We start from the raw sequence: 19133 nt of genomic DNA, 5'->3' as shown, positions 1-19133 counted from the left end.
ATAGTAATTTTTTCCCTACGCTATCCAACACTTTCCCTACTGTTGCACTGTTTGGAGTTGGAATAGTAATTTTTACCCCTACGCTATCCAACATTTTCCTTACTGTTGTTTTTGTTGGAGTTGGACTAGTAGTTTTATTGTGTCTGATATTTAATATGTTTTGTATTATTTCAGCTATTGTAATATATCATTAATAAAAAAAATTAGTCACATTTAAAATATTGATTATTATTTGCTATATGTAATTATTAAATATTTATTAATGTTATTGTTTTATGTGTATAGATGTATTGGTATTTTTTAAAAACATTTAATAATTTATACGTTACAGAAATTATTATTAAAATTAATTATTAAGTAAGTATATATATTATATATTATATGTATATGTTTAATTAATGTTTTATTAAATTATATATATTAATTATACATTTTAAATATTATACAATATATTTAATTATGTTATTTAATTTCTAAGTATAATTTGGTTTATTTTACATATATTTTTAAAGTAAAAGAAAAACGATATTTTTAATAACGATATTTTTGACATTGATATTTAATTTTCAATATTTTTGTACTTACCATGTTGTAGATAGGATGTCGATATTCTTGACATCGATATTTTTGTTGCGATATATTTGTAGGTCGATTTTCTGTCTGTCGAAATTATGTCATACAACCCGCCCTCGCACACACTCCCTGCATCCGCCTCAGCTGCATCAGTGGCCACTCCTGGTCCTACATTGTTGCCAAGACCTGGCGCAAACTTCCCCTCCCGCTCCGTACAGCCCCCTCGCTGGCAGACTTCAGAAAGAGACTCAAGATCTAGCCCTTCGACAGAGACACAGTGCCCAGATACCGCAGGGGAGACAGTGATGCGCTTTACAAATGCTGTTCGATTGATGATTGAAAATCTTTGTAAGCCCTGGGGAAGCCTTTGTAGATGCAAACGTCTGAAATGCCACTACACACAAAGGAGAAAATAAGGAAAGAATTGAAGAAAGAGATTTTCTTGAAGGAAATTTGGGTACCAGATACTTGTTCTAACTAAATAATCCTCAAATGGGTACAAATAATATACACTAACAAAATGATTTATGTTTTGCTTTAGTGGAATATGTTGGGACCACTTGAAGGATTTGAAAATTAAAGCGCCTAAAATGGATTTTTTGGGGGGGAAAAAAGTTTATCAATAAATAGTGATTAAAACAAGGCAAGACCCTAAGTTTTGCATTCTGCTAGGAGCACTTGATAAAGGGTCTGATATAGAATTTAGCGGGCGGGTTACTCAGTCACAAATTTAACTGATATCCCATCGGCCTTATCATAAGTGCCATAAGTTGAATAATGATGGAGACACGATCTCCATTTGTTACGTAACCTGTCTGCCGGTCTCTAAATCATGCCCTTAGCCTAAAAAGCAGGAATGAACACTAAATCCTCACTGATAGCTAGGGGTGTGACTAAGAGCGTTTCGCATGAACATGGATATCTGTGCACTCCAGTAATGTTAGGTTTTTTGGGACTATTTCTTCAATTAATGGTGTGCTTGGGAGGTGTTGCCTTCTGATCCTCAGTGCCAAGTTTCAAAATCTGTAGCACGGGTCCTGACAGGGACAGGCACTAGTACAAAGTCCCTGATCTTTTTTTTTACTTATATTTCTCGTTTACCAGTTATTACACATCCTTGGTATTCATATCAATCACTCTATTTCCATGAATGATTTTCCAGTTATTTTTTGTTTATTCCTTTTACTCTACAATGCTCCTCTTTGCATGCATAATTTATATATTTATTTGTTTGAAGAGTTTTATATAGCGCTGGCTAGACCCGGAGGTATCAGAGCGCTTGACATGAGGTTGCATTGTTACAAACGTTACATCAGTTACAAGAACAAATCGTTGCATAGAGAAAGAAAACTTGCTACATAATTATATCTGTTACTAGAGCATTACAAAACTTAGAAAACAAGTTCTATGGTGCATCAAGAGTGGTAGGGATGTAGATCAGGACACTGAAATGCATAATTGACATCCCCTGTATTACAATGGCTTTTGTGCTTCCTTTACATTCCCAATGCATTTCGGACCACTCGCGGCCCTTCATCAGGGGAGATCCTTTTATACTTCTTTTTCCACTTTTTGCTTAGTTTTCTCGTTGTTATATGATTTTTTGTTCATGGGAGGAAAAAACAACAACTTTATAGTGTGGGTATAATTAATTTGAATGTCATAATGCTTATGGTGCCTCCAGTAAATCTCATTGTATTTCATCAGTGCATACTGTCACTGGCCACCTTTTCCTGTTAATATAGAGTTTATATCTTCTGTGAAGCTCTCTATTACCCTTTGATCTTGTTATACCTACCTAAAACCACAAGTAAATAGCATAAATAGATGGGCAAAGGCCTGGAGTAGCAGCACCATTTTACAGACATAAACTATAAAATTACTGACAATTTTAAAACAATTGATAACATAACAGTGATGACATTTCTTAGAACTAGCATTCAACGTGCTTTTATCACTGCTGGATAACTTCAAAAGTGCAATATTACTTTTGATTTAGGAACAAAATGGTTTTGAGGGGTATCTTTTTTGTTGCTTTAATTTTGTACACTGTTTACCTGGAACCTGCATTAAAGACACATTTGGAGCATCTAGGGAATAGGTCAGTTAACTTGCACTTCTAGGGCATATTTTGTCAGTTTCATAAATATATAGAGAAACGTGCGCTCGTGCTAATATGAATTTACTGTAGTTTCTGTATAAGCGCAACCATTTTTAACATTGCAGAATGCCGGAATGTTTCTGCGTGCGCTACTGGCAATGTTTTGGAACATTTATAGCCCATTGCGGCACCGGAGTGTTGTTTTTTTGACATTCCAGTGATGCTATGTGCCCCGGCATATTTACAAGGCCACGCAAAGCCACTTTTCGTTGCTTTTCATGGTCTTATAAATATGTACCCCTTTCACGCAGAACACTGCGTGAAAGGGGCAATCCATGGGTGGTGTTGTGGGTGTTCCCACACAGAACCCATTGAAACTGAAGCATTAGCAGATTTATGAGAAATCATAAACCTGGGAATGCATCAGAATCTAGCGTCTCCCCAGGGGTGGCATTAGGAAGGAGCAACATGGAGAAATGTTTTAATTTCTCCCCGTTTGTTCCTTTTTCAATGCGTGCTGCATTCTGCAGCACACATAGAAAGAGTAAATTGACTGAATTGATTGATTGTGCTGGAAGGCGTCCCTTCCTACACAAAATCAATCAGCCCCACAACGCAGGCACCCTTGCAGCATGGTGCAAGGGTGCCTGCGTTGGCGCATTGCAGCCCATTGTGTGCATAAGGCACATTCCTGCCCTTTTGTTTTCATGAAGGGCAGCGCAGCAAGATTCCTTGCGGTGCTGCCCTGTGCCAAAGCCTCAAAAATGAGGCCCTTAGTCGAAAACTTTCTCAAATTAGAAATTAAGGGGCATTGCCTCTCTAGGAGACCTGCTTGAACTTGCTGAGTGGCAAGTTGATGGTGAGCTCACCAGGGAGGAGTTCTGCAAGGCACAGAGATTGTCCAACCTTAGAGCAGCTGAATCGACAGGCTGAAGGACAGGCATCTCGATGCACCTCTGGCGAACCCCTCATTTATTGGGAAACCAACCTCATGTACAGTGAGCCTAAAGTGCCTGTGCATAGACAGCACATCTGCTGGTGGCACCTCAATGTTACAGGGCCTTCCTCCTGGGTTTGGCTCATGAGATTCCCCTGGCAGCACATCTGGAGCAGGACAAAACGTTTGACAGGCTTGTCACCCACTTTTATTGGCCCAGGATGAGGACAGCCTCAGATGCTTCTTGTAGGACTTGTCTCACCTGCCCACCAGTAGGAAGAAAAGGGAGAAGATCAAGGCTCCTGTGACTCCCATGCCTTTCATTGTCATTGTTGGATCCTGGGACCCCATAACATCCTTGGGCAACATGTTCTTCTTGGTTTTGGTCGACCATGCCACATGGCACCCAGAGGCTATTCCTCTGAGGACCGTAATAACACCTGCACCTGCACCTGCAGTGGCTAGGGTCTTGATGGGGATTTTTTCCTGAGTGAGACTCCTCAAGCAAGTGGTGTCAGACAGGGGCACAAACTTCATATCCACGTATATGAAGTCCATGTGGAAGGAAGTTGGGGTAACCTATAAGTGCTCTATAACTTACCAACCCCAGACTAATGGACTTGTTAAGAGGTTCAACAAGACCCCTGAGGGCAAGATTATGGGCCTACCGGAGCCCATGAGGCACAAATGGGACATCCTCTTGCCCTCCTTACTCTTTGCAAGAAGGGAGGTACTACAAAATTAGTACAGTTTTGGTGTTTTAATCTTCCCTATGGTAAGGAGACCTCTAACTTTGTTGATGTGGGAGTGGGAGCAAGCCCCCATGAAATCCCCTAAGGTTGTGGTTAGATACATGCTGGTCCTCAGCAACCTAATGCAGAAGTTCTAAAAGGCTTCAGAGAACTTAGAAGCTAGTCAGGAGGTGATTTAGCAATGGTATAACCAGACGGTCACTCTGGGTGACTTTCAGTCTGGCCAGAGGGTGTGGGTAATGGAGACAGAAGAGCCCAGGGCCCTCCAAGACAGTTGGATGGGCTGTATGAGCTGAATAAGAGGGAGGGGGAGGCCACCTACCTGGTGAACCTCAAGGCTTCCAGAAACCCCCCCTGGGTCCTCCACCTCCTTCTTCTGAGGCCCCACTCTGAGAAGTCTGAGGTCACTCTGTTGTTAGATGATGGAGTAGAGTTAACCTCTCCCTGATCTTCTGTCATCCAAGTAGAAAGATGGCTCAGTAGAGTCAACCTCTCCCCAACTCTGAACCCAGAGCAGCAGGGGGATTGTAGACAGCTATTGGGATAGTTCACATGTCTGCTCTTCCCAACCCTTTAGCTTGCACACTTGTGTGCTGTGTTCCCTCTTAGGTGTGTGCTTCAGCTCCCGCACACATGCCATTCTCTTGCTGCACAGAAAGTCTGAGAGCACACATTTCAATGCCAAAAGCTCAGAGAAAATCAATTATCACCCTGGATTCAGGTCTGAAAATGCATTAACTTCACTCCAAGTAAATCATTAAACACTTGGGGGACAGTTCTCTGCTGGTTTACAACTGTCTCATATTCCTTATAAGGCCTCAAGATAAACACATTTTCACCAACCTCTGAGACACAAATACCTACAAAATGCCTGTTACGAAAATTGCCATAAAAAGACAAATTATAGGTTTGTCTTCAAGAAAATACTTTTCATGCACATGGTTCTCTTTTGTTGGTTTCCTCACCTCTCTTTTCCAATGGGCCTTTGCTGTTTCTGGTAACTTTAATAGTGCTCTGATGTGTTGTTCACTGTTAGTTTTCCCTTCCAATTTCAGTTTATGACAGTCTTAATTTGTTTCATGCCTGTGTCATTACAAAACAGTTTAACACCACAATAGTATTTACTTTATATTTTCAATATAGTTTAAGTACATTGTAAACATGGGCACGTTTCTAAATGTAAAAACTTTACATTTCATTTATATAAACATATTCAACATTTTCCTTCAGAATGCATGTTGTATTCCATGTCATGAATAGTTTCAACATCACAAACACCTTGCAGAAATGTTGATTAAGTCAGAAAGCAACAAATACATTATTTTGTACAGATAAGAAAACACACAAATACAATAGTTTTTACCTTCGCAAGCTGGTACAATAGTTATTATTTGTTTTAAAAAAGGGTATTAAAAGCAAATGCAATTGCATATTTCCCAAAAATAAACAGAGGAAAGAAGAAATGCCACCTAAACATCACCGCCATATGATTGCAATAAAAAAATGAAAATTAAAAAGCAGAGCATTGCATATTATTTCAATTGAACAGTCTGGTGTTTCCTATCAGGCCGGTGTATGTAGCACTGGTTTAGAGGCCCTTTTTAGTTTTTATGGGCATGCAAGGAAGAAATATGAGAACAAAAAATAGACTTTTGGTTTGAATTACTGCAGATAAATGCCATCTTTGAACACACTTAAAAATACAAAAGCAAAATACCGAATAGTAAATAATAAAAGCACTGGCAAGTAAAGCATTGACCCACCAGACTTGTCCCTGAAGCACCCTTCTTTTTAGGTGGATATACAGGTGCTATACTGAGAAATTATGTGAGCCACAGTGCAAGTTAGCCAGTGGCTGAAGTGGACTGGCCCATTGCCATTTGTTGTATGCTGTGGTAGGGAAAGCAGCATGTGAATGAGAGCTGACCAGACCATTTGCTGAACAGGGCAATACAATGCCAAATTATACCATGCTATGTTACTTATACAGCACATGTACATCAAAGTTTCATGGTGCTATAACAACCTTAGTGTACCAGTGGCAGTTGTAGAAGCGAATTTAAGAATAAGAAAGCTTTCCGAGTTTCCTGAAAATGAACGAAGATTCTGAATGAATGGATAAGGGGAGACCATTCCACTTTTGGCAACAATTATGACAGCAAGGTTTCCGAAGGTGACAGTTTTATTTCTAGGGATTATGAGAAGAAACAGAACATTGGAACTGAGTTTGTGGGGAGCCCAGTACCAAGAGAATTTATTGAATGAAAGTGGAAAACGTAAGCAGCCCTGATGTACACCAAAATTGAGTTTTGCATCCATTTGTGTACGGAGGGAGTGCCACGATTTAAACATGTGTTTTTTACTTATGATTTTTATCATTACTTGAGGCTGGTGAGACAACTAAAACTGGCTCTAAGCCAATGCAAAAATGTATTCCATGCATACATTGTTAAGCATCAAGTTCATATTAGCACCTACATACCCTGCATTGATGTTTACAGACAACTTCAACTATTGCTTGGCCTCTTTTACAGATCAACCCAATCTAATAAATATGAGGGGGGTTATTTACAAGCCCCTTGCACCACTGGTGCATCACTTTTTGTGACGCACCGGCGGTGCATTTTGCTGTCCCATAATTACAAAAACAGAAAAAGCCACCCTGCATGTCTTTTCCTGTCCTTGTAAATAAGGCCCCTCTACACGCAGCACTTTGCTGTGGGTGTTCCCACGCAACACCCATGGAACCTGACACATTTCCAGATTCACTAGAAATCGTAAACCTGGATATGAGTCTGAATGCTAGGCGTAAGGAGGTGAACGAGGAGAAGTGTATTCATTTCTCCTTTTCTTTTTCCTCTTTCTAAGTGTGATGCATTCTGAAGCAAACATAAATGAGAAAATTACCTCTGGTGATTGTTTGTGTGCAGGAAGGTGTCCTTTCCTGCACATAAACAATCACAAAAAAAGTGACATTTTGCAAGTTCTATGTGTGCTAATGCAGCACACAAAGTATAGAAAAACGCCATTTCAGATAGTTTCTGTGCAGGAAGGAACACCTTTCTGCACATAAACAATCATCCTCGTGATGCAGGTATCCTTGCACTATGTTGCAAGGGTGCCTGCATCGGCGCATTGCCGGAAATTGTGCACCAGTGCAGGGGAGAGCAAAGGGATGCGTCATATCCTTGTAGATATGACATTTCCCTGTGCTTCTAAAGTGCCCCAGCGTGGCACAGCCAAATGGCTTGTAGTGCCATGCTACGGCACTTTTTTGTAAATGAGGCACGATGTGTTTTGGGGAATTGATTTGTTGATTATTTCTAGGAGTTTCTGTACTGTCTTCCAGGTCCTTGTTTTGCCAATGTGCAAAGCATCTCTCATTTTGAGATGAAAAAGTCAACATAAATACAATGAACTGGTGCTCAATGGCAAGTCTGCACTCTAACTTGATCCGCTGCATGGTAATATGTCAAGAATTCTCTACCAGAACTTACTCTTTTGAATATCGTTTTGCTTAATTTGAGTGTACCCTTCCAATGATAGCAACTTTCACTTGATATAATGCTCTCCTGCCATTAATTAGTACTAGAAATAGCAAGTAAAATTGGACTAGCTAGACTAAAGGACTGCTGATCAACATCTATATCAGTGGCAACCATTTCACTCACTTAGACATCATTTACATGGTGTTAGTTTTGTTATTTGCCATTTGTACAGAGTTAAGTTGCCATTTTTGCGGCCTTGTAGTGCTTCTACTTCCATCATGCATGATAGCGCACTGCCTATGATCTTTCCACAGCGGCTCATCACAACTCTCTATCACGCTCACTTTCTAGAAATGTGTGCACACATACATGCTGTTGCCACACACAGAGAAGAATAGTTAGAGGGAGCGTTTGCATGTGTACCCACAATATTGGCACTGGTGATAGTCCATCTGTCAAAAACAACATTTATAGATTGTCAGAGAAGATGAGGGCCAGCATCAAGGAGGATGTCTCCAAGATGCTGGCACTGGAAGTGATTGACCACTCCAGTAGTTCCTGATCCAGCACAGTGGTGCTGGTTCCAAAGGCTCTGGTTCTGTGTTGACTACAGAAGGCTTAATTGTTTTACCAAGACTTATGCTCACCCCATTCCTGGAGCTGATGATCTCATTGGTTGCTTGGGGGCTGCCAAGTTCCTGAGTACTTTTGACTTGACTTGAGGGTACTGGCACATGAAGTGCTATCAAGAGAGAAGTATTTGCTGTGGTCTGGGCACTGAATAAGTCAAGACCATCCTGTTTCGGTCTCAAACAGACCACAGCCCTCTTAGATGGGTGTTACAGATGCTGATGGTTTCTCTAGGTGTTTTGGCCTTAGTGATGAGTACTCCCAGGAGGTTGGGCAGTTCTCCCCACTTTCAGCTGGGGGTAAAAGTGTTAGACCTGTCAGTCTTAGGGTGGCCTTCCCCCAAACGTTTTGCCTTCACCCCTCCTAGTTTTTGTTCATCTTGTTTTTGCTGGCGTTAGGACACTGAACACTTTACCACTAATAACCAATGCTAAAGTACTTGTGCTTTCGCCTTAAAACATGGTGGAATCGGCTTATACCCAATTGACACATAAAATGTACCTATAAGTCCCTATTAGAATAGTGCCACATGAACCACTGGACTGTAACTTAAAAACTTAAATGCTGCTAGCGGGCTTGCAGCATTGATTGTGCCTCCTACCTAAGTAGCCCTTCTAAACATGTCTCAGACCTGCCATTATAGCCTGTGTGTGTAGTTTTGAATAGCCATTTTGACCTGTCAAAGTAAACCTCTTTAAAGGCTCAAACCTTCCTTTTTAATACATAAAGGTCACCCCTAAGGGAGGTCTTACACAGCCCAGAGAGCAGGGCGCCATGCGTTTAAAAAGTTGGACATTAGCTTTTAACTTTTACATGTTCTGGTAGTGAAAAACTCCCAAATTCATTTTCACTACTGTAAGGCCTACATCTCACATTGGATAACATTAGAGTTACCTTATCACATTTAATAAGCTGTAACTTTCAATAGGGAGCAGGCAGACAGGTCAAATTTGGTATCTAAAGAATTGTAAATAAAAGTCCTCTTTAATGGTTCAGTTGGATTTGTAATCACAATTCTCAAAAATGCCACTTTGAAAAAGATTAACTGGCAAAACAACCAAGGTAAGCCAAAAAGTGTCCATGTGCAAACATTATATTCCCTTGTCAAATGATTGCAAAACACACTGTGGCCGATTTCAAAGGAAACAATTTTTTAAAAATTACACCACATACTCATCTCATGAGAAATTGTAGAACTAGAAATAAAGAGAAAAAGCAATGATACAGAAAATCAAGGAATTCCGGTGGAAGCCAAAAGAACTGATATCAAATGCAAAATATAGGCGCAGTTAGAGAATTGTACAAAAATGTCCGATACCCAATTGAAAAGATTCAGTTGTAACCCAAACAGATTTGTACAGCCCATATTATGTGAAAAAGAGTCAATGCTTCATCCCAGTGATGAATTTGGCCAGGGCCATCATCAGAACAGTTTGTCACAAGGAACTTTAGAAGACATCAACCTGAAAAAAAGAAGGAAAGTTCTGGAATGTTTCACCAAAGTGTGTGTGCAAGGGAAAACGTGAAAAGCACCGTCATTGGCTTACCTAAGGAGTTCCACTGAAGATGAAAGAGAATAAAGTGATAGGCCAAAAATTGGTCCTAGGATAAGATAAATAAAGAAGTGTATGTCACTAACAAGCAAAAACTGGCATAAGTCACCCATAATTACAGTCCAAAAACCTTAGAGAGTACCTGATGTTACAGTGGGAATTCTGCAACAGTGTGTTTTGCAGTCATTTGACAAGGGAAAGTAATTTTTGGACATGGACTCCTTTTGGCTTATTTTGGTTGTTTCTCCAATTTGAATTCATCGAGTGAGTCTAATTTATGGTGTTTGACGTCAGATGCATCAACCAATACTCTGTAACACATGTGAATCTGAGCAGTTTAGTTATTCTTTGAATGGTTGCGGGTCTCCAGCTCTTCAAGTTCTGCCACTTTGCCTCGTCAGACTGATGCCTGGTGGACTATCCATGTTCCCTTACCCTTATCACTAAGGTAGGTGTTTTGGATACCAGACGTGTGGGAACTGATACTGAATTATCTCCTAGTTACTGACCTGACTTAAAAACTTATATTGGTTTTGTCTACCTGATATTGGTTCTGTCTAATTTTGGCATGACTTGGCTCTAATTCCCCCGTGTATGTTAGGTTTATCCAGATTGTGTCATTTTCATTGAATTGATGTTTCCCATTGCGAAAATTCTTGCTGTAACATCAGGTACCCTGTAAGGATTTTTGGACAGTAATGTTGGGTGACATGGGCCCATTTTTGCTTGTTTGTGACACACACTTCTTTATTTATATCGACCTATGACCAATTTTTGGCCTATCACTTCATTCTCCTTCATCTTCAGTGGAACTCCTTAGGTAAGCCAATAGTAGGTGATGGTGTTTTACTTTACTTTGCACGCAAAAATTGTTTTTTTTCAAATATGCCACAGTGATATTTTGCAGTCATTTGACAGGGGAATATAATTTTACATGGACACCTTTTGGCTTACCTTAGTTGTTTTTTTCAATCTGATTTCCCCGAGTGATAGTGTAATTACCCTGGTTCATATGGTTATTGGGTAGACCCCTTATATTGTTACACTTTTAGAAAGATGGCATTTTCTTCTTCTAGCCATTTGATGTCTGCTGCCTGTGTCCTGGGTCACATGACTAGGTGTAGTTGGTCCCAGGCAGTGAGACAAAGGAAAGCTAGGTGTTGGCAGGATGGCCGACTCTAAGTTAACGAGGGGGAAGAGCTGTCACCCACCACAATTGCGCATCAAAAAGGTCCTGCCTGGGCCCCCTGACAAAGGAGTTTGACACTAGTCTATTGCGACCACAGACAATCTATGGCCAGGGCAGTAAGTCAGGAAATCCCAAGCACCTCTGGGGGATGGAATCCTTTGGAAGCTTCTCCCTCTTCGAAGTATAAACATTGGAACTCAGACACCAGCTCTTCAGTACAATTCTGAACCTGTGGAATCTGCCAGGAAGAACTGCTGTGCTGCTGAAATGACTTCCACTCTGCTAGAATGGTCCTCAGCACCTGGATTCTGCCCTCTGTAAGTCCTACCCTGCCAAGTGGTGCCACCCCAGTCTTGAACCCTTGAAAGAGGGACTGCAGGTGCTCTGCCAGCGCATCTGCAGAACCAGCAGAAATGACACATCTCTGCTGTGCAGCGCAACCCTGAGCAGAACTGGTGCATTTCCTGCGCAAGGACTTTGCATCACCCACAAAGTCCCATTGGAACCGCCTCTGTGTGATGCATCTCCAATGGGGGCCCTGGCATGTGCAAGCTTCTCGTCGACAGCAGCTTCTGAGGATGCAGAATTCCAAATTGCAAGCCAGCAGTTTCCCAGGAACCAGCCGATGCGCGACACTTCCTTGACACAGGACTTTCCATTGCAAGTCACCTTGTCAACGGCCTCCTTGATGGCAATGCTGGAACTTGCAACCTTGGAACAGACGTTTTGCGATGCATTCCCAACCAGGACCTATCATTACCTCGGCTCACGACGCATCCTCAACAAAGGACTTTGCAACCCTTTGCAACCAGTATTGAAGGTACTCTTGTTCAGCGGGCCTAACTGAGACCCTGCAGCTGGGACAGGATTTGTCTCGGTCTAGCGCGACCAGACATCCACAATGGCTCTTTGTGCTTTTTGGCATTATTTTTACTTAAATCTTTCAAACTGCATATCGTCGGTTCTACTGATTAGATATTTGTCATTTTGGTCTAAAATTATTTAATAAAACCTACTCTATTGTGGGATTTTTCTTGTGATGGGTTTTCCACTTAATTGGTCATGAAGTGCTGCCTTAATGCTTGAAATGTTGACTCTAGGTTAGGTCTGACTGCTCTGTGGCAAGCTACAAGAGGGTTGAGTTCAGGCTAATTTAGGCTTTGCTTGTGACTTGACCCTGACAAGGATTGTTGTTTCTGCTTGAGTAGGGTTTCATCTCCTCAACTAGTAACCCAATTTCTTACACACTAAAAACTGTTCTTAGTAGCTTCTTAGACTGAGATATACTCCTAAAGATAATTATAGCACCACAGTCCAAAATACCACGAGTCCCTGTTCCCAGTGTTATGGAATGAGGACATCTGTAGGGGTGTATTGCTATCAATCTTAAAGCAATTGATAGTGTTTTCAAATTCTGGCCTTTGTGTAAAGGTGCCAGACGGAGTGCTACAATGGTTCTCATTTAAAGTATTTCAAGGATGACTTTCAAAGACACTTATGGAGGTACAGCAGGAGACCGTGGTGCAGAACAAAGGCACCACCGACAACACCTGTGCTGGTTCAGGCGAATGGTTCAAAAGCCAGTGCATTCTCCAAGGAGGACACAATTTTCAACATGTAGGATGTTGGCAAAGCAGTGAAAAGGCAAGTCAAATGAGAACTTGGAATACCAGCTAATGGAGTCGCAGATGAATATGACCAGTTATTTGGAGGCTTGTCAGCCAGCATGTCCTTCAGCATGTGAAATAGTAAACATTATCTGCGACAAAAGAAGTGGACTAACTCCAATGCCAACAGCCACAGAGCTTGTAGGAAGAGATGGAGTCAACTTAAGACATCTGTCTACAGACATGTCACAGAGCACCAAAAGGAAAGCAAGGGCATTGTGTTAGGAGCCTACCCTCTGTGCTAAAGCAAAGTTCATGTCAAGTAAAGGGGGAAAATACTGTGGGACCTTGCAAGGCCATGTCCAGGTGAAATTATGTTTTTGCCTGCATAATGCTGCTTAATTTCTGGCATTTTGCTTTAGGATTGCTACATGAAATGCTGGCGATTCTACCATCACACCATGTTGCATAATTGAAATTTTGAAAGAAGAACCCTCACACAGCAGCACGGGAACAATACAAATTAACCTAAGACCAACACGTGTCCTTTTGCTCTTTTTTTTTTAAAGAAAAAATTGCATCCTCGCAAAAAATAGCCCAAAACATTAGATCCCAATTTTGCATAACACCCACTTTTGGGTACATTTCTAATAATGTCTGCAAAAGAAGTTACTCCAATTTCACTTAGGTTTATTGTCTCTGATGTGTTCTTCCATAGAATAGACACAGGAAGGAGCAGAAGACATACAGGAATGAGCTGATACAAACACACCATCACATCTTGAATAACCAAAAAACAGATGTATTCCCACTGCAGTTCACTGAACAACAATCATCTCATTTACCATGAGACTTATTTACAGGGAGAGAGACGCATGAAGAGAAGCAGAGGCAGAATCCAGAAGCGGAACCTGCAAGATGGGTTGTAGCTGGAGCACCAATACAAGCAGTTGTAGGAGATGCAGCCATGTTTCTGATCCAAGCATCTGACAGAAAGCCCTTGACCACACAACAGCAGCAAGCGTTCCATAATCACCAACCTTACAGTCACTAGTGAGTTATTTAGCCTGGAATAAAGCATCCGATAGGTTAGCAAGGGAACCAGGCAGATGCACAGCATTTAAATGGCACCCAAGCACCCTGATGCATGCAGACAGATTTGGGGCCAGACATGTTACCACAAGCATAAATCAGGCAAGATTAAGGCACCAACAATTTGCCATTCTGGGGGTCGTAAAAATAGAAATCCTCCTAGGATATGTTTTATGTAGTGTTTTGCAAGCGAGCTGGTTGCCACAAAACACATGTACATTTCCCTCACCTGGGGCTAAATATATGTGCAGCTAATGATTTTTTAAAGATTTTTTTCCATGATTTGTTTTTACAAGCTCACAAGGAATGTTGCAAAATACACAATGAAAACACTTATTTCACTTTAATGAAAAGTGGCATCTGGGGTGTGCTCACCTCTATCTTCAGAAGTGTTCAACTTGAATTTTTATTCTGGGATCACGGACCTCTCGAAGGTCTGCGAAAATCATAAAAAGGCAGATGCGGAAACGATCAATTCAGTAAAGTACATTTCAGGTACTTTATAAAATTATACAATTGTTTTCCCATTCAGCTATATACAAAGAGATTTAATTTTCAAAATTCAAAAATACTACTGGATAGATTTAAACACAAGTTGGATATATTAATAGAGAGGAAGTATGGTCTCCATCCTTATGTATAAATCACTTTGATCACAGGAAAAACATGTATTTATTTATATTACTTTGTAACCAATAAATTTAGCTTTATTTGAAAAATTGGACAAAACAAAAAAAGATTCAATTCACTTCTGTTCACTTCTGTTCAACTTTGGCACATATTAGTCAGCTAGTTACGATGGTGTGACATGCAGAAAATTATGGGTGATCCTTACCGTGAGTTTGAGATGAGCTACAGTAATAATGACTTGTTGAATGAGCCAAATTTTTACTTTGTGTCCTTTTCCAGATTTGATAAATATCTGTCCAATACTTTCTCAGATATTAGAAAAGCAAGTATTGATCAGGCAGTTTGAAATGGGTTAATTTTAAAGTATATCTTAGTGTAAGATAAAAAACAATTCACAAATGAGAAAACACCAACATGGATGTGGAATCCGGGCTCTTTGGAGCGGATTTCTCTGTCTGTACCATTTTGTTCTATTGCAAAAGGACCTTATGACATTTTGCTGGCCGAAAGAATAGGCAATCTGACTTTGTGATGGATTGCCCAAAGAAGAAAACTGTAATTTTACCAGCTTTCTCCGACCTTGCTCCAGAATCAATAAAACACTCATGCACCACAAAGTGGGTTTTAGCGCTAGCTCCTGTGTTATACCACAACCATGTGGGATATGATGTTGGTTCACCTAATCATAATATACCATTGTAGACAGCCCCACAACCTCAAAGATGATACCCTATAAAAGACTAAGCAGAACAACAATTTAGAGAGATCCAAAGACAACTTGAGTATCGAGGTGTGATTGAAAGTAGCACCTCTTCAATGAATAATCCTCTGTTTCCAGTAATGAAACCAGATCGATCGTATTGTCTAGCATTAGATTACAGACATTTTAGCACAGCTATTTACACATTCGCAGTGCAAAATGCACACAGTGCCGCACTAATAAATAATATAGTGCGAAAAAAATTGAAACAACACTTGATATCTCAAATGGATACTTCTGCTAAAATACAGCTCCTGGAAGCTGATATTTGACCGCTTTCATAGTGCTAGGCTCCTAGAAACAATTCTGCCATTTACCACAGGAGTATAAGAATAACCCCAGACTGTCTTCTGCCAGTCGCAGAATTACTTGAGAACTTTGATGATCAGGCATAATCATATTTTGATGATAAATGCTTAACAGATGATGATCTGATGGAGCACTTGACCAGAGTAGAGTGTAGAATCTTGGGGTTCGCTCACATAGGCTACAGATTGAACTTTAAAAAATCAAAAATTGCTGACCTCACTGTCCCCTTTCAGGGACAGGAGCTGTCAAGTGAGGGCAAGAGACTGGCGATGTATTTTTGGGTAAAATTTACATTACTGCAACCTCCAATGACACTGAAAAGATTGCAATCTATATTAGGATTTTAACATTTTGACAGAACATACATTCCTAACTATGCAGAATGGGTTAAAACATTCTATGACCTCATTCGTCCAGACTTTTCAGGCACACATTGGACACAAATCAAATCAAATTTAGCTTTATTCGGTTTTCAATTTTGCACACAGTAAAACCATAAAAGCACAAATGTTACAGTACCATATCACAATTGTTGAACAATAGTCATTAAAAAGTTAATTTAAAAACATGGAAACAGTTTTAGCATTTCATATTGTCACTATTATACAATAATTATAAAAGGGAATTAAAAGTTAAAACAAGCTTTACAGCTTTGTGAGTGTTTAAAAGATAAGGCCTGGCTACGTATTTCATAGAAGGACCAAGTTCAGAAATATTTCTTACATCTGATTTCAAGAATAAAATAATTTTTCTTACAAGACGTTCATTATCTAAAAACTGCAATACAAGGAGAGCTGAACAACATTGCCTCATATCACAAATTCTCTAAATGTAGACAGGACAAAATTACAGTTTTTAAAAAAAGGATAAAAATTAAGACCTAGGAGCATATTTTAAAGGTGAGACAATGTTCATAGTTGTTTCCTGCATTGAATTGTGCATTTCAAAAATACAGCAATGTTTCTTGCAGAACATTCATTATGTAAAAACTGCAGTGCAAGGTAGGCCGGACGACATTGCCTCATACCCCAAATTTTCAAGATGGGTTTAATCCACCTCGTCCTCAGCTCTCGATAAAATTTGCAATACTATGTGGATTGTTGATTGGGGTGAGACTCCGTTGCAAGGACAATTTGGTAGAGTTTTAGACCAATCGTTTATGGTCGGAAAACTTACCAAACGATAAAATACATCAAGTCTGAGGCGTGTGAGAACAAATCTTTCACACCCTCTCATTGTGTATGTTAGATATGGTTGAATAGCGAGGGTAGAACGCATCAATTGGTTCCTTTGAACCATGGGCCTTGATGCCTCACTGGCTAATCTGTTTGCCTCCATGTTGTTCATACATTGTTTTTTAACAACCTTTCTAACTTAAGGCTGTCACTTAACACTTGCCGGCTGAATGTCTTTTTTGATGAAGTCCAAATCCGGTGCCACAATAAGACTGGTTGCACCTTTATTATGTCTGTAATATATGGTAGGCCCAACTCTGTGTGGCAAATGTAAGTTGATGTGCATCGTGGAACAGCCAATAAATACCTTAAAAATGCATTCTCAATCCTCTGTATTTCGTTTACTTCACAATAGCCCCATATTCCGTCCCAGTAGATAGCTGTACTAACACACTTAGCTTGGTAGATTTTAATCAGCAATACTGGGGGCCTTTTTCCTAGCTTTGTGCGAAGTTTACTAGGGCTGTCGTCGTTCTCATAAAATGAAGTTTCCTACTTTTAATGGCCTGACACCATGATCCCTTGTGATCAATTAAAACACCTAGATAGAAGTACGTTGCAGTGGACATTGGACACAAGAACACATAGATATTTTACATTCCGTACAAACTGCCATGATAGCTTCCAAACATTTACACACACAGATAAACACTACAAACCCGATGATCCGGGTAATCGCAGATACATCAGGGTACACATATGTCACCTTCAATGAAGGTGACACAGTTCTGATTGCATATTTATTGCATCTCTATACAAATGCTGAAATGCAATTTGCACCGACTGAATAGATGCTGACAGCAGTTCAGACTGCTGTAGTGAGAGAGCATGCTCTGGCTCACGGTAAAAGCATTATTGGTGTGACCCCAGTTCTGTTCTTAGAGACGGTTACAAGAGCTATTTTGCCAAACACAAAAGCTCTACATTCAAGATGGATACAATGGACCAACTTCATATGCACGATGGAGCCTTCTATCATGAAAAAACCTACATTTAGTCACTTGGTGATTGCATGGCACATCTGGTGTAACTTAAGGCTCTAGGGCAGGCACTAGAGAATACAAATGCTAGATTACCCACACTCATTGTGTGTGATTTGTATTATTGTGTGCAGTCATATATATTGAATGTCTTCATTATTGGAGTCAAAATGGATTCAAGGATTCGAAAGGCTGCACAGTGAAGCACTAGATGTTTTGGGAACAGGTGTCAAAACTAAAGGAATGCTTGCCACAGGCTCATGTTATACAGGCACTGAGTCATCAGCGTGTTGGCGTGCGTGTTGCAGGGATTTAATTGGCGGATGAAGCCTCAAAAGCAATAGTTCGCACTGCCATGGTTGCTGCGATAACACGTTCAAACACGAGAATACACAGAGACATCAAGGTGGTTGTCAATGCTGCATGCAATGATGCACACTTACTAAAAGGTTTTCCACTCAAGTACACCTACAAATTAGATGCACAAAACATACCATATGCTCAAATTCCAGAAATGGCGGATAGAGTAATACCAAACAGTGATCACAGACTAGGATTATAGTACCAAAAGCAAGGCGGTGAGGACAAAAAAGTGTGCACTATAGTCACTGTTCAGTACTTTTCTTCAAAGTTTCCAAAGAAGACACTCAACTCTCCGTAGTCCACCGCTCCTGGCCACAATCCTCAAAATGAAAACACAAAAATGGAAAGGAACGTCTTATAGTAATGTCCATATCAACAATTTATTACTGTATTTCTTCAGCAAACAGTCAGCAGGCCAAGTTCCAATAAAAGATTGCAATTTTTTATTCCAAAATTGTTGCAGATGAATGAATATGTCACATATTCATGAAGTCTTTTCCGCCTAGGATTACTACTGGCTGCATATGAGGATCAGGCTTCAGCAAATGTGTGGGTGGCTGCTACAATTTCTCTATTGCAACAATTCTATTGGTGGCGGGGTCTTTACAAACAGACCAAGGACTTTGTCCTGAGATGTGACATCTGTCAACAGATGAAGGGTTCCACCATTGCGCATCCACCCCAGACACCTCTTTTGATTTCAAATAAGCCTTTGGCTGGTGTGTATTTGGAACACTTCAGCCCTCTGTCATCTGTCGGGGCTTACAAGTGCATCTTGGTGGCAGTGGATTCCTGCTCTCGATTCCTGTGGGAATGGCCACAGTGATCAACTGATGCCCGAACTTTTATAAAGGCTCAGCAAGTCTTCATCGGGCATACGCAGTTGGCACATTAAATTCCGACAATTGTCCAGCTTTTAGCTCTCTGTCTTACA

The sequence above is a fragment of the Triturus cristatus genome, chromosome 5_2, assembly GCF_964204655.1.
Source record: "Triturus cristatus chromosome 5_2, aTriCri1.1, whole genome shotgun sequence".
Taxonomy (NCBI): Eukaryota; Metazoa; Chordata; class Amphibia; order Caudata; family Salamandridae; genus Triturus; species Triturus cristatus.
Note: the sequence above shows the minus strand (reverse complement) of the source record.